We start from the raw sequence: 14138 nt of genomic DNA, 5'->3' as shown, positions 1-14138 counted from the left end.
TCAACCATGAAAAATGGGGCCTTTTCAGTTAGGGTATCAAACTGTGTGACCCCACCTAATTAATATATATCTTTCACGATCAAAACCTAGTTTTCAATGGGCTTTTAAAAAGACATATATTTTGGGTTGCTTGCTCTTGAAAAGCTTTACCAATAATTTGGGTTTGAAATCATTTTAGCTTCTTTTTTTCTTACTAAGTTACAATGATACGTTACTGTCCTATTAGTTTGTATTGATGTTTTTAAAATGTTTCTTTTTATTGTCAAATGATACTGTATTTTATTTGTCTTCTTACTGTATTTTATGTTTAATGTAGGCCATTTGGTATAGGCTCTACCCTACAAGAGAGTCTGAAAACAAAAGACATTTGAAGGGAGGCAGAAGGTGATACAGCATTTCAATTTTCTAGGGAAAAGGCTTGGGTGGCTTTGATTACCAATTTTTAAAAAATCATTTCCTAAAAGAGTTTATTATTATCATGTAGTGCTCTTCTAATTAATCAAATGGTAGAACATTTGCATTACAACATGAAATTGAACTCTACTAAAAGAATTCCATTACATTTGTACCATGGGTATAACAGACACACTTTTTAAAGAAAAGATTAATACTTGGTTTTGCACCTGTATTGCCAATATATGGCAAAGTAAAACGCAGTCTTGTCAGCAGGCAATCTAAAAGGTAATAAAATGACTGAATAAGGTGATAGGTTGGTATAATCAAACCAAAGCAAACCAAATGAAAACTTTGTGGCACTTTGTGCTAATTAATCATCAGGGACAGATGGGATATTGGTACAGCTAGTTTAAGCTACAGAGACTGGATCTATTAAAATCCTTAACAGGAATATGCCAACAAATATGGAAAATAAGATAATGACCAAGAGATTATCGTTGGTCGCTTTGGTAGATGACCTACGCCCGGAACTGGATAGGGGATCTGTGTCCCTGTTGGTTTTGCTAGACCTCTCAGTGGCTTTTGGTACTATTGAGCACACTATCCTCCTAACCCGTCTCTCTGGAATAGGACTTGAAGGTGTTGTTTTATGCTGATTCCAGTTCTTTCTGGAGGAAAGAACAAAGAAGGTGGTGCCATGGGACTCCTGTTTGAAACCATGACCGCTGACCTGTGGAGTCCCTCAGGGTTCTGTTTTGTCTCCTGTGTTATTGAATAAGTACATAAAACCACTGGGAGAGATCATCCAGAGTTTGGGGGTTCGGTGTCTCCAGTATGTGGATGATAGTCAACTCTACCTCTCCTTGCCACCAAAATCCAAGGAGGCCTTTCTCTCAGTCCCACTACCTTCACTGGTGCATCAGATGGAGACACAGGAGAGAGCCTTCTCTGTTGCTGCTCCCAGACTTTGGAACTCCCTCCCACAGGAGGCCAGCCTGGCCCCATCTTTGCTATCCTTCTGCAAGCAGGCAAAGACCTTTTTCTTCAGGAGGAGAAAGGCAGGTTAAAAATACTTTAATTTTTTTTTAAAAAAAGATTAGAAATATTCAATACGTCCTCTAACTGCAAAGGATGAAGATGCCAAAGACTGTAATAACTACAGGACCATTCACTAATTTCCCCTGTAAGCAAAGTGATGCTCAAGATTTTGCAATAAAGATTTTTGCATTACATGGAACAAGAAATGCCAGATTTTCAAGCTGAATTTAAAAGAGGAAAAGGCACTATAGATCATATAGCAATTCTAAGTTGACTACTGGATTCTTCAAGGTAAAGATGCGTGGCTGGAAACCAAGGCCAAGACAATCAGTATGTTGTTATTCCTGGTTATAACATATGGATGTGAACACTGGACAATGAAAAACACAACCACAAAAAAAATTATGATCCTTAGGGATCAAATTTAGGTTGTGAGAAGAGTCTGGACTGCAGTTTAACCACTGTGTCATGAGGCTCCTTAAGAGTCTGTCTTCAGACAGGAGAAGGAAGAGTAGCCAACTTTCCTTCCTCAACCTTTAGAGGAACAAAGTCCCCTACCCATGATTCAACACTAGGAAATGATCCATCTGATCCTTCCTCTGGTTTTTTCCTCCCCTCTCCTGATGTGTGGTACAGCTGCAGATGGGCTGAGAAAAGGCGGCGGAAGGCCTAAGTAGAAGAAGGCATGCCTGCGCCACCTCCCATTTAATGGATAGTTTCAAAAAGAAAGAAAGCCTGGGTTGTGAACTAACGATGTGTTTTTATTACAGTGTACATTTCGAGATCACTTTTTTAGTTTTCCAGAGCACCACAGTAGGCTGCCTTCCCCTGCTTCTCCTTTGGAATTAAATCTCAAGGCCTGGAAAAAAAAAATACACAAATGGCCTCGCTTCAAGAACCGTTTGTGCTCTCACCTGCAGAAGGAAACGGTTACCCATGGGAGAAAACACGTACAGAGAGACACATACAAAGGAGCAGAAAATATTAAAGTATGGAGAACTACAACCCTGAAACCTGCGTTTCCTACTTGCGCTGGTTTGTGTTTCCATAGGAACAAGAAGCTTCAGGCTTTAATTACAGCATTGACTTTAAAAAGAGTGCTAACTCCTCTCTCTCTTTCTCTCAAGGACACCTCTTGTCATTTTGTTGTCCTATGAAAAGCTAATCTTAGGTTCTAGAACAAATTATACACAATGCTGTGTACATGCTGCGGGGGGCAGGGTGGGGAAGCAAACCTAACTATGTCCCCAAACAAAATTCTGTACTCTTTATAAATTACAGATTTAACTATAACAACATAAAATCAAGCAAAACCAGTCTTGCTGTAAAAGTTATTAGTTACATTTACATATTTCTAATGAGCTGAATGTAGTATATGCAGCTCTCCTCTCCCCCTCCTTTAATTTCACAATATCCTTGGGAAGCTGATTAACTTCAAAAGAGTGACTAGTCAACAGCCACCTTCTAGATTTTACTTCTCAGTGGGATGTACAACCTGGATTTCCAAGTCTCTGTTCAGACTCTTAACTATCACACCATCTCTAATATGTTACCCTGCAACCGTGCTGGATTACAATTCTTGTCAACCGCCAGTTAGTATAGCGATCAGTAAACTAAACTTTAAAAGCACACCATGTTAATTTTAGCAAGTCCCAAAGAACAACACATTCATAGTACTTTTACAAACACGCTTTCTAGGAGTGTCACTTGGGAGTGGAACTTGGAAACTGCTCCATTTCACTGGCATTGTCTCTGACTACCATGTTATTAATTTTATGAAACAATGCATGCACTTATTTATTTTTTTGGCAGGGAAATCTTTCTACAGAAATATAGCTGAAAGATTCCCCCTCCCCTTGGCATATCATTCAAGCCTTAGGATTTTGTGGGACGTATTACAAGAAATAATTGACGGAGAGGCTGAAGGTCCAGCAAGAATCTCACTTTGAGACAGAAAAGAAGGGCCTTTAGGTTGTAGGGGAGAAGAGAAACTATTCAACCTGTTTACTGTCTTCCAATCCTATGCTTGCTTTGTCTGTTTCACTTGTTACTGCTCATACTGATGAAACACCTAGGCCTGATAAGAGGTGTTAAATTCACTGGAATCTTCTAGCCCAGAATATAGTACAGAAAATGCAGTACATTGGTAATATGAGTCTTAGGATTAATATAGCATCAACATAAAAATGGCAAATAGCAAGAGAAACATGTACTTCTGCTCAAAAGTAGGTATCTGGTTCTCTTTTCAGAATCCAGTGTCAATTACAAACTCATAAGAAGCAATAAGTACACTGAACCTTAAATCAGATGACAAAAATATTTCTCATTTGTCCGTGATACTAAGAGAATGTCACAAATCAAAAACAGCAAAAGTGATCATGGTTCCTATCCTCTCTACCATTACATGACACGCAGGGAATCGCCCAACGAAAGGAACTGACAAAATCTGTGATGGAGAAAGAAAGCGCGTTTGCACGCAGTGCATTATTTCCTGCCATAAGGTGTGGCAATAGCTGCTAAAATCTTAGTTTTCATTAAAAAGAGATTTAAAAAGAGATGTAAACAAATGCTAATATATAAAAATGCAAAGAACCACAAAGAGAAACCTTAATTATTATAACTATATATTATATAACTTTGATTACAAGAAAGAAATACATGAAGCCTCATACAAATACACAAATAGGAAAACTTAAATGTATCGTTTGTTCATGAGACAGTAAGATGATAAATCATTTTAAAAGGCGAAATAAAATAAAACTATATACCTTATTGCACACTTTTTCAACAATCCAAACTATTTTTCTCTAAAAAAACCTGGAATGTAATATTTAGTTAGGAAATGCTTGCTTCTCTACATTTAAACAACTTCATTTCCACTAAGGAAATGACACACACACCCTGGCGCAAAGCAGATTTTTCTCATATAATTAAAAGAAGAAACATACTTAGCCAGACGGACTCCTTCTCACCAACAAAGTAAGTTTGTGGAACTAGGACGGTAAAAACGAGCTTTCACAAGGCGCACCACCTAACTGCTCTTGAAGGACTGGATGTGCTTCCGAGATACAAAGTCTAATGAAGCCCGTCAGGTCCATTTTTTTCCCTAAGTACATGTGCTTCCAAAGATTAGACAGGATGCAGAAAAGTTTGTTAATCATTACTGAAATGACAGCATCAATCCTTTTGTGCTGTTAATACCAAACCTTTAAAATAAAAATAGAACATCACAAAATGAAGTGGTATACTTTACACATACAGTACTTACCTTTCACCTAAGTTGTTTTCCAAAAGTTTCAACCAGCTTACAAGCAAATCTTTGCTTCACCTGCGCTGAAAAATGAGAGGGTAAAGTGTGCATCCTGTACACTTTGCCAGTGAAGCACAAATATCTCATAGGATTGGTGCAGGCTTAGTGGAGGAGAATGCTCAAGCCTGCACTCTGCAGACAGAGAGGAAGTGTTGTGACCTTTCAAAAAGAAAGGATGGGTCAAAGTGATGCAAATGGGAACGTCTCACAAGCAAAGGGTAGAAGAGATCAAGTAACTCTACAATATAAGAGTCACAGGAATGGGCTCTTTCATTTGGTTGTATCTTTAGAGAGAAGGTTGCCTCAGGCAGCAGATGAGAGCAGTGGCAGCAGTTCCCCCACCCATTCCTCTTGAACTCCTTTACCGTTTCCCTCCACTGGAAGACACATCTGTATATATCACACAGAATATTATGCGACAGAACCTAGCCTCTAAACTAGTCTTCTTCTAGGTTGTTATCCCATTATCATTGCTATGTGCCTTTCAAATTACATTGATCCTATTAGTTACTTCCAAAAGGTTTTATCATTAAGAGCCCTGTTCAGATCTTCCAGACTTAAGGGGCATGAGTTCGTTTATAAAATCAACCCACTTCTAATTTGATCTTTATCTTTTCCTGCTGCATCCCATTTTCCCCAACATGATTGCCTTTTCCAGTGAGTGTTATCTTCTTGTGATGAACCCAAAATATGATATTCTCAGTTTAATCACCTCGTTTTCTCAAAACAGATCAAGGTTGACTTGATCTAGCATCCACTTTTTTCTATTTGATGGCATCTTTAAGGCTCCTCGCCAACACCACATTTCAAATGGTTAATTTCTCCCTGATCAGTTTTTTTTTTCGCAGTACAGCTTGGACATCTGCAAATAGAAATATTGTAATATGGTTGATCTTGGCCATGGTCTCTAGTGATACATCCTTACTCTTAGGGATGTTTTAAGGATGCTCTTAAGGATTCCATTGCCATTGCTGAATTAAAGTTTTTAGATGCTTGTTCAGTTAACTTCTCTACTGGGAGAGAGGAGAGGCTTATCATCTAGCCCTTTGCTTCAGGCAGCAGAAGATGTTGGGCCAGCCCTGGGAATGAACGGTAGTCCCAAAGAGCCTAATAGATATATGCAAAGCTCCTTCCTCAAATATCTAGTGCTTCGAGGTAACAGCCCTTCCAATGATGGGAATAAAAAAAGGGAACATGATGAACATATTGGAAAAATACTGAATATCCATGCAGATTTCTTTCTGAGCTGTAGCTGGGCATAATACTAGCATCCAGCTTTGAAGACAATTCTGGAAGATGCATGTGGATGACTGATTTAAATGCAGCATTTTTACATGCAGCACATCCATGGAAATAATTCCGAAAGCATTCCAGTGGAGGTAAATGAGAAAACAAGACGTCTATCAGCTGTTAATAGCTCTTTTGCCATTACTTCTATTGGAGAAGTAGTTCCTGAGAATGAGGGCAGCAAGGACTATTAGAAAATAAGTGATTCTATTCTACTACAAATGAACCAGAGATGCAGAAAATGTTGCCAGGTTTGCATTCTGGAGCCACAGTAAGCAAGCCTTGTATGAGGTACAGATCTGGGATCAAGGTAGGCAGATGGTTTTAGAGGGGAAAACCTGGGCTGTCCCATTTTACTGCACCCTGAGCAAGAGACAGATGGAGATGCACAGGGGTAGGTAACTTGGTGCTCAACAGATGTTTGGACTGTAAGTCCCATGAGCCCCAAGTGGCATTGTCAATAGACAAGTCTCCATGACAACCATCACCACTATTATCATAATTATCTTAGAACTCAAGAGATGGAAGGGACTCTATGGATCATTGAGTTTGGCCCCTGTCAAGGAGTCACAGTGGGGAATCGAACTTCCAACTTCTGGTTCTATAGCCAGATACCTAAACCACTGAGCTATCCAGCAGTCATGCCCATGAAGTGCTCCATAACAGTCTCCCTGGCCTGTTGCACTCTATCTGTGTTGAACTACACCTCCTGTCATTCCCCATCCAGTGCAGAAACTGATCAAATGCTTTAACAGAAGAGTAAAAAATAAGTAGGATGGGTATGTGTGTGGATAAATAGTTTGTTCAGGTAAGGCAGGCAGAATTTATTTGCCCTGTTACTTTTTCAGCACAGTGCAAAGACTGCTCAGAAAGAACGCAGTTGATAAACCTTCACAGAAAGCTCAAGCTCCTGCTAGAGGCTACGGACAATTGGTTACACAGAATTTGAAGAACCCTCTGTGCTACAGATTGTCAGGAGTGATGATGAAATGAGCAAATGCAACTCACAGCCCATGTCATCCTACTCCGTTAGAGAGTTAATGAGCTAAATCCAACTCATAGAACATTTCGATCTAGGCACAGTGGAGCAAAAGTGATGGAGGCAGAGGAAACAGAGCTGAATCACAGGTCACTTGGGGAGCAGAGTCATCGGACACAGTGGGAAGAAAGGGGCTACAGCCAGGGAGTGTACCCAAACATTTCAAATCATATACTCAAGGCAGAAAGTAATTAAAGTTTGAAAAATGTGAATGCAAGAAAAAGCAAAACTGACATATTTCCATATCCTACATCACATCTCACATCATTCCAGTCATCATCATAGGCAAGAGACTATGGTAACGTGCTCTGTATGAAGGACTTTGACGCTGTATGTGAAATTGGAGTGTCCTCTCCAGAGCACGAAGCCTGGGTAAAATAATATGGAGGATAGGCTGTTACCCAAGCAGCAAATCCCCCCTCTCCACATCGCTGAAATAGTCCGATGGAAAGGCAAGAGCCAATACAACTGGTTCCAGCGATGTCGCAGGAGTTGCCAGAATGACACGAACTGTCTCCGGGACTCCGGCTCTGGATTTTGCCTCGAGGTTGACTCCTGAAGCCTTTTCCATCAGTGGATATAGCCACAAGGCAGTGGAGGTTTGGAATCAGAGTTTTCCTTCTCCTAGATGGGCTGCCTTCCCAGGCTAACGAGTCCCATCTACCCGGCCTCCTCCCTCGCCGCATGGGTGGTGGCTGTATTTATTAAGGAGCCATAAAGCTTGGACACTTGTTTTTCCGGTCACCATGTATAGGCATGAATTTTGGAGAGTTAAGAAAGCTGACAGGGGAAAAATGATTCATTTTAAATGTGGTGCTGGAGGAATGCTTTTCGGATATTCTGGAATGCCAGAAAGACAACCCGTTGGGTCCTAAATCAAATCAAGCTATTTGAACTAACCCTTGGAGGCAAAAATGTCAAAACTGAGGCTGTCCTACTTTGGGCACATCATGAGAAGGCAGGATTCTCTGGAAAAGGCAATAATGGTGGGAAAGGTGGAAGGCAGCAGGAAAAAAGGAAGACCAAATACAAGATGGACTGACTCCTTAAAGGTTGCCATAGGCTTGCGTTTACAAGAGCTGAGCAGGGCTTTTGAAGACAGGGGATTTTGGACATCACTCATTCATGAGGTTGCTGTAAGTCAGAGGCAACTTGACGGCACATAATGACATTGTTTGGAACAGGTGGTACAACAGTGGCAAGAACCACATGGGGTTGCTGAAGTACAGTATATGGTTCTAATGATATATGAAATATATATATATATATTTTAAAAATATACTAATATTATCTATCTATCTATCTGTCTGTCTGTCTGTCTGTCTGTCTGTCTGTCTGTCTGTCTGTCTGTCTGTCTATCTGTCTATCTATCTATCTATCTATCTATCTATCTATCTATCTATCTATCTATCTATCTATCTATCTATCTATCTATCTATCTATCTATCTATCTATCTATCTATCTATCTATCTATCTATCTATCTATCTATCTATCTATTTAATAACCTGCCTATCTGGTCATTGCGACTACTCTAGGCAGCTTCATGCAGTTTTAATTTTGTGGAATGGGGGGGGGGAGACAGCAATTATGAAATGATTGAACCACCACATTGTGAAAGCAAGTACAAACTATGATGGAAGCAATTTAATCAGCACAACACAAATTGAAAAAGAAATGGAGCAGATGTAAGCGGGGGTTAATATATATATCTGAAGTTATTCAGAAATATATATATATTTCTGAAGTTATTTTCGTGATTAAAAGTTTCTAGGAGAGGGGGGAAACACCCAAGGTATTACAATATTGAGCAATATAGTTGTGTTGATATATAAAAAGGAACAGGACAACGTCACTTTTAACCCTTCTGCAGCTAGGAATATATTGGTTGAAAAGAAATTCATTATCTTAAAACGGAAGCAGGTCCGCTAGAGCAAACTGAATACATAAGCAAGGACCATGTGACATTCTGAAATGTTCCTTTAAATAGAAACCATGTTTGGAGAGATTAACAAGCTTCCATGCAGCTACATTATCAATATCGGAGACAGGATTTTCAACATAGCCTGGAGATGGCGTCTCAAAGGCAAATGGCCATTAGATGATTATGTAAACTTATGTATCTATCCCCGGGGGGTGAGGGGGAGGGAACCATACAAATTAAGATAATGCTGCTTTTGTACAAGTCAATAGCTAAGTATGATCCATCCCCTTATTATTTCAATCTTCATAATTCTATATCCATGAAATGCATTAGTGGTTTTTAAGAAAGCATTTGTCAGATCAAACTGGGCGTCCTCATCCCAGCCTTTTCAAATCTATTTTTAAAGGCATGTTATGCTTTCTTTACTCTTAATAAACCACTCACAATGCCAGATTCTTGTCTATTTATTCACAGGCTCTTTGAAAGCAAAACAAAGCATCATTTTATATACATATATAAAGAGAATGAGAACGAAAGTCACACAGGGTTATCTAAGGCTGGCTCATCATGGCCAATTTGGCTACTCTTTCTGCTGGAGTTTTTGCAATCTCGCATGTTGCCTTCAGCAGGTGTGGCTGGAAGAGACCTTTCCGGGCTGGAGTGACTGTCAATCTATCCAGGACTAACCAATTGTTCTTTTTCCCTGCCTCTGAATTCAAAGACAGCCCCGCCTCTCTGCTCTATGTCTTTCCTCTCTCTTTAGTCTGTTGCTAAAAGCAGTCATGTTTCCCAGTTTACTGTTTAGTGTTTTCAAGTGTAATTAAATGAAACATTTATATACTTTTTTCCCTCCAGATGTCTCAACGTCCGTTATTGCAACCTTGTTGTTGTCTAGTCGTTTAGTGCCAGTTAATGAGAAGAAGGGTGGACTACCTGGGGAACCTGAGCCAATTTCCTCCACGAACCTCTGCACTTTTACTGCACAGTAGTTCTGTAATAGAGCACATGTTCTGCATGCACAAAGTCCCAGATTCAATCCTCAGAATTTCCAGATAAGGCTGAGAAGGAGTGTTGTCCAATCCTGGGGACTCAGTGGTGCACATGATAGTCCCTTCCAAACCCGTGGAGGATTCAGAACTTCTGAAATGCAGTTGTTGCCAAGTTGCCTACCTGCCAGTTACCTATACACGTTGGTGGCAGTTGTAGCCACTCTCTATGGTACAGACAGGTGCTAGAATACCTTTCTGTACCATACAGTCCTTTTTGTCTGCAGGGCAAAGCATTTCCTTCCCTGCCCAAGGCTGAAAAGATTGGAGGAGGGTGCAGCAAATATTTGATGGTACAGTTCTATCAGCAGGAGTGTTTCAGCAGTAGCAGGAACCACAAAAATGGTTCTCATTTTTCAAATGGCCTGGTGTCAACCCTGATGTAGGTCACTTTGAGCTAGAGGGACTGACTGGCTATACCTGGTCATGTGCATAACTGCAGAAACCTGCAACTCTTCAATGAGCCACAAATAACTGCAGCATGATATGAAAATGAACACCAATATAAATCCAGCCATTGTCGGCCTTGGTATAATTTATAGATAACAGCTACAAGAGGCCGGACTTCCTTTTAGTTTATTTAATCCAAATGCAAAATCAAACAACCTGGAAAACCCACAACAACCAACAATTGCAAAATCACTTGAACCTTACATGAATATTTTGGGACATAAAGTACTTCTGCATCAAACTATAAGAAGAGGGAGGTCAAAGACAAACCAAGTGGAAAACTGAACCAGTGAAATGGAAAACAGCACTTTCCTGTAAAAGAAGCCCTGATTCAGATTCTAGAGTTACTTCTTAAGCTCATATGACATCATGATACACAATTTTATTTTATTTTTTGTTTCCTGATGTTAAACAAAAGATGTATTTTTAGAAACTGGTCTAAGAAAAAAAAAGGGAAGCCTGGAACATCTCAGTCCCAGTTATTTATTTCATTCCTTAAAACATTAAGGAATGAATGACAACAGAACAACCACTTCCAAAGTGTACTTGCAACTGACAGTTTGTAAAACACAGTCTGTGCATGCAGGAGAATGTGGGATGAGGATAAACTGTAACAAGTTAAAAGCAGAGAAAAATAAGTTTTTAAAACAATGCATTTCTTAAATTTATGTATTCATTTTCTTAGTATATAGGGTCCTCTATACCAAATATATTTTATTGGCTTCCAAGAGAAAAAAATAATAACAATTACAACAAAGATAAAATAAAACATAGCAAAAAAATGTTATTAAAAACAGAGCAGATGGACACAATGTTGCAGCATTAAATAAAGTGATTTAGACATTAAATAAATAAATAAATAAAGATTAGGGCGTGGGGTCTTAAGAGAAAGAGATTCTAGATCTTGTTCAGGTATCAAACTAATTTTCTGACCCTGAACTACCTCACAGAGTTATTGTTCTGAGGTGAAAGAGGAAAGCCACATATGTTGCCTTAACTTGCCGAAATACTGAGCAGGTCTAGGAAAACCCAGTCCTTCAGGTACTGAGAATTCAAGCTAAGATGACCTTTAACATTTTGAACTCAAGAAAGGTCCAGAAACTGGCAGAGATAATAAAGTATCAACATGATATGTTTTAACATCTGGTTCCACTTAGCATCCTTACAGCCATATTCCATACAAAATTAAGTTCCCAAACCATAGGCAGCCTACATAAGAGAAACAGTGCTAGGTATTCATCAAGGTATGGATCACCTAAACCAGCAAATATCAGCATATACTGTATGTACAGCCACAGATAGATGCTAGGAAAGGATGTAGCATGCTAAAAGCCATGTTTTGAATCCACTTTAAGACAGAAGCAATGACATAAAGCAAGAGTAGAAATAAGGAAGTGTGACCAAAGTAGGGATGTTGGCAAGCCTTTGGGTCCAAGTTGCAAGCTCCAAGTCCAAATTCCTATTAAAAACAGTTCCCTCCCCCGCCAGAAAAAAGGGAGGAATGGGTGGGTTCCATGTCACAAAAGTCAAGTCCAAGTTATCAAAAACAAACCCTGAGTTAAGTCCCAGTCAAGTTGGCAGTGCAACTTAAGTCCGACTTGACAGCAAGTCCTGCAGCTTGAGCCCCCATCATTGTTAGAAAGCAAGATGCTAGAATCATAACACTTCGGAACAAAGCAGTTTGTGGGAAGAAGACCATCATGTGAAGAGACAGAACAAAAGGAGAAAGGTTGGCAGTACAGAGCCTTCCAAGCATAGCTGTTGATCTTTAACTCTATAAAACACTAGACTAGAGTTCTCTTAGGGAGACAAACATGTAATCCATCTCCTTAAAATACATTTCAACTGGAACACACCTTTTTTTAAATTCTGTCAGAGTATTGAAAATTTACAGGCCTGAACAGAAAAGAGCAGAAATGGTAAGGAGCTACCATGTTATACTGTACAGGTGTGCAATTTGCTGAGTCACAGTGACTCTGTGCCTTGGAGGATGCAACCTGAGTACAATATTGCATGACCCTGCTGTGATTGGATAAAAGCAGAAGCTCAACTGTATATATATGCACTGTATAGAGAACATGTACCCTCCACCTTCATGTTCTCTATACTTAACTTTGCTTCTGGTAGCCATTAAGTAGGGAACAATTACAGAGGTACATAAGCTACAGGAAGTCTGCAGCCTGAGAATTTTGTTGGCCTATAACTCTGGCTGTTGAAGGTTGACTGGTGTAGAACTGTACATTTTTCTCTGTTAAAATTCATGTTGTACTGGTCCAATTCTCTAACCCAGCATTGTCAACCTTTTTTTTGCGACAGCCATAAATACCATATGAAAGAAATATAGGCTGACTCAGAATTGTATAAGTTGCATAATGAACCTTATAAGGTGGTGAAGAATTGTTTCCAGTCTGTGTACCCCTTCAAACATGCTAGGACCCCCCACAGGGAGCCATATGGCTCCCACTGAGAATGGCTGCTCTAACCTGCTAAGGCTATCTTCAGTCCACATTCTGTCTTCTGACACATCAGCTACTCTTCTGCATCTGCTGATTTCCATCAATTTGACAAGCATCCCCTCCACTTCTTCATCCTAGTTATTTATAAGGATGTTGAACAACCCAGACTCCGTACACAACCTTGTGGTCCACTTGTCTCTTCTCTCCAGAATGGTGAAGAACCACTTGTGGTCAAACAGTGATTTTTGATGGTCAAATGTATAGGGAAGGGACAATGCCACCATTCAAAATGCCATCTGACAGCCCCTAAAGCAAGCCAGATACCTTCCAGTGTAGTGGGAACTGAGAATTTAAGTTCAGCTGCATGTCCCATTGCTCTGAGAGGCTAGGTGGGAGAATACGTGAGACAGGGCTTTCCACTTCCGTTTCGAAATGTCTTCTCAACACAGGCTCCATCATTTATTGAAATCCTGGTGGCAAGTAAAAATAATATTTCACATTCTTCAGGTTTCAAAATTATTTTTGACACAATCTTAATGAATTTTTTTCAGTACATACTTCTGATGCACAAGTTAAGGGGCTCTGATGAGCAGAAAAGTGACCAACAAAAACTGTGAATAAATAATGATGAGAAACTGTCAGTCCAGTTCACGCAACACCAGCATACAACACTAGTCCAATTTCAAGAGCCAAAGGTACAGGTCAGCAAAATTACCACTTTCCATACCTCTCTGCCCAATCGTTACCAGAAGCAAAGTAAACAAAACAGGAAATGACTCCTTTTAACAGCAACCATGATAAAGATGCTTTTTCTTCTCTCCATGTTCCAGAAGACATAAAAAGATGGGACAAAAATAGAAAGGCAAAGAAACAAGCCAAATTACACAGCTGTGCTATCTTGCTTTAAAATGTGTTCTCTTTCAAATCCTGTGGCACAGTATTTGAGCGGGTGAGGTATTTCCAGATAGACTAGATACTAACATCTTGCATGTGCACGTGAATCTTTCTGCAGGGGGTGATTTAACAGTCAGACTATTTAGAGATACATCTGTGTGGTTACAGTGAAGAACTGTAAATGTATACAAAGTGTGATTATTGAGTACATATCCTAGGAGATGAGATAGAACTCTAACAACAAAAAAAGTCACAATACTTTTTTTTGTTTCCAAGGCAAAGAACAAGCTCTATAAAAA

The 14138-nt window shown here is 39.6% G+C and overlaps 1 protein-coding gene across 9 annotated transcripts in view; it reads right to left on the bottom strand.

Annotated features, from left to right (window-relative positions):
• The window catches only part of LNX2 (ligand of numb-protein X 2), an 83629-nt gene that overhangs the window by 34735 nt on the left and 34756 nt on the right, over window positions 1–14138 (bottom strand). The window contains exon 1 of one of the 9 annotated variants that reach the window (XM_020788580.3): window positions 4703–4806. The exons of 7 other annotated variants lie outside the window; for them this stretch is intronic. The gene's annotated coding sequence lies outside the window, so the exon portion shown is untranslated. Of the gene's footprint in view, window positions 1–4382; window positions 4502–4702; window positions 4807–14138 lie in introns of those variants that run through there. One more of the 9 variants, XM_020788578.3, reaches the window with a different exon arrangement.

The sequence above is a fragment of the Pogona vitticeps genome, chromosome 3, assembly GCF_051106095.1.
Source record: "Pogona vitticeps strain Pit_001003342236 chromosome 3, PviZW2.1, whole genome shotgun sequence".
NCBI classification, from domain to species: Eukaryota; Metazoa; Chordata; class Lepidosauria; order Squamata; family Agamidae; genus Pogona; species Pogona vitticeps.
The sequence above is the reverse complement of the archived record's forward strand: the minus strand, read 5'-3'. Positions and strand labels throughout refer to the sequence as shown.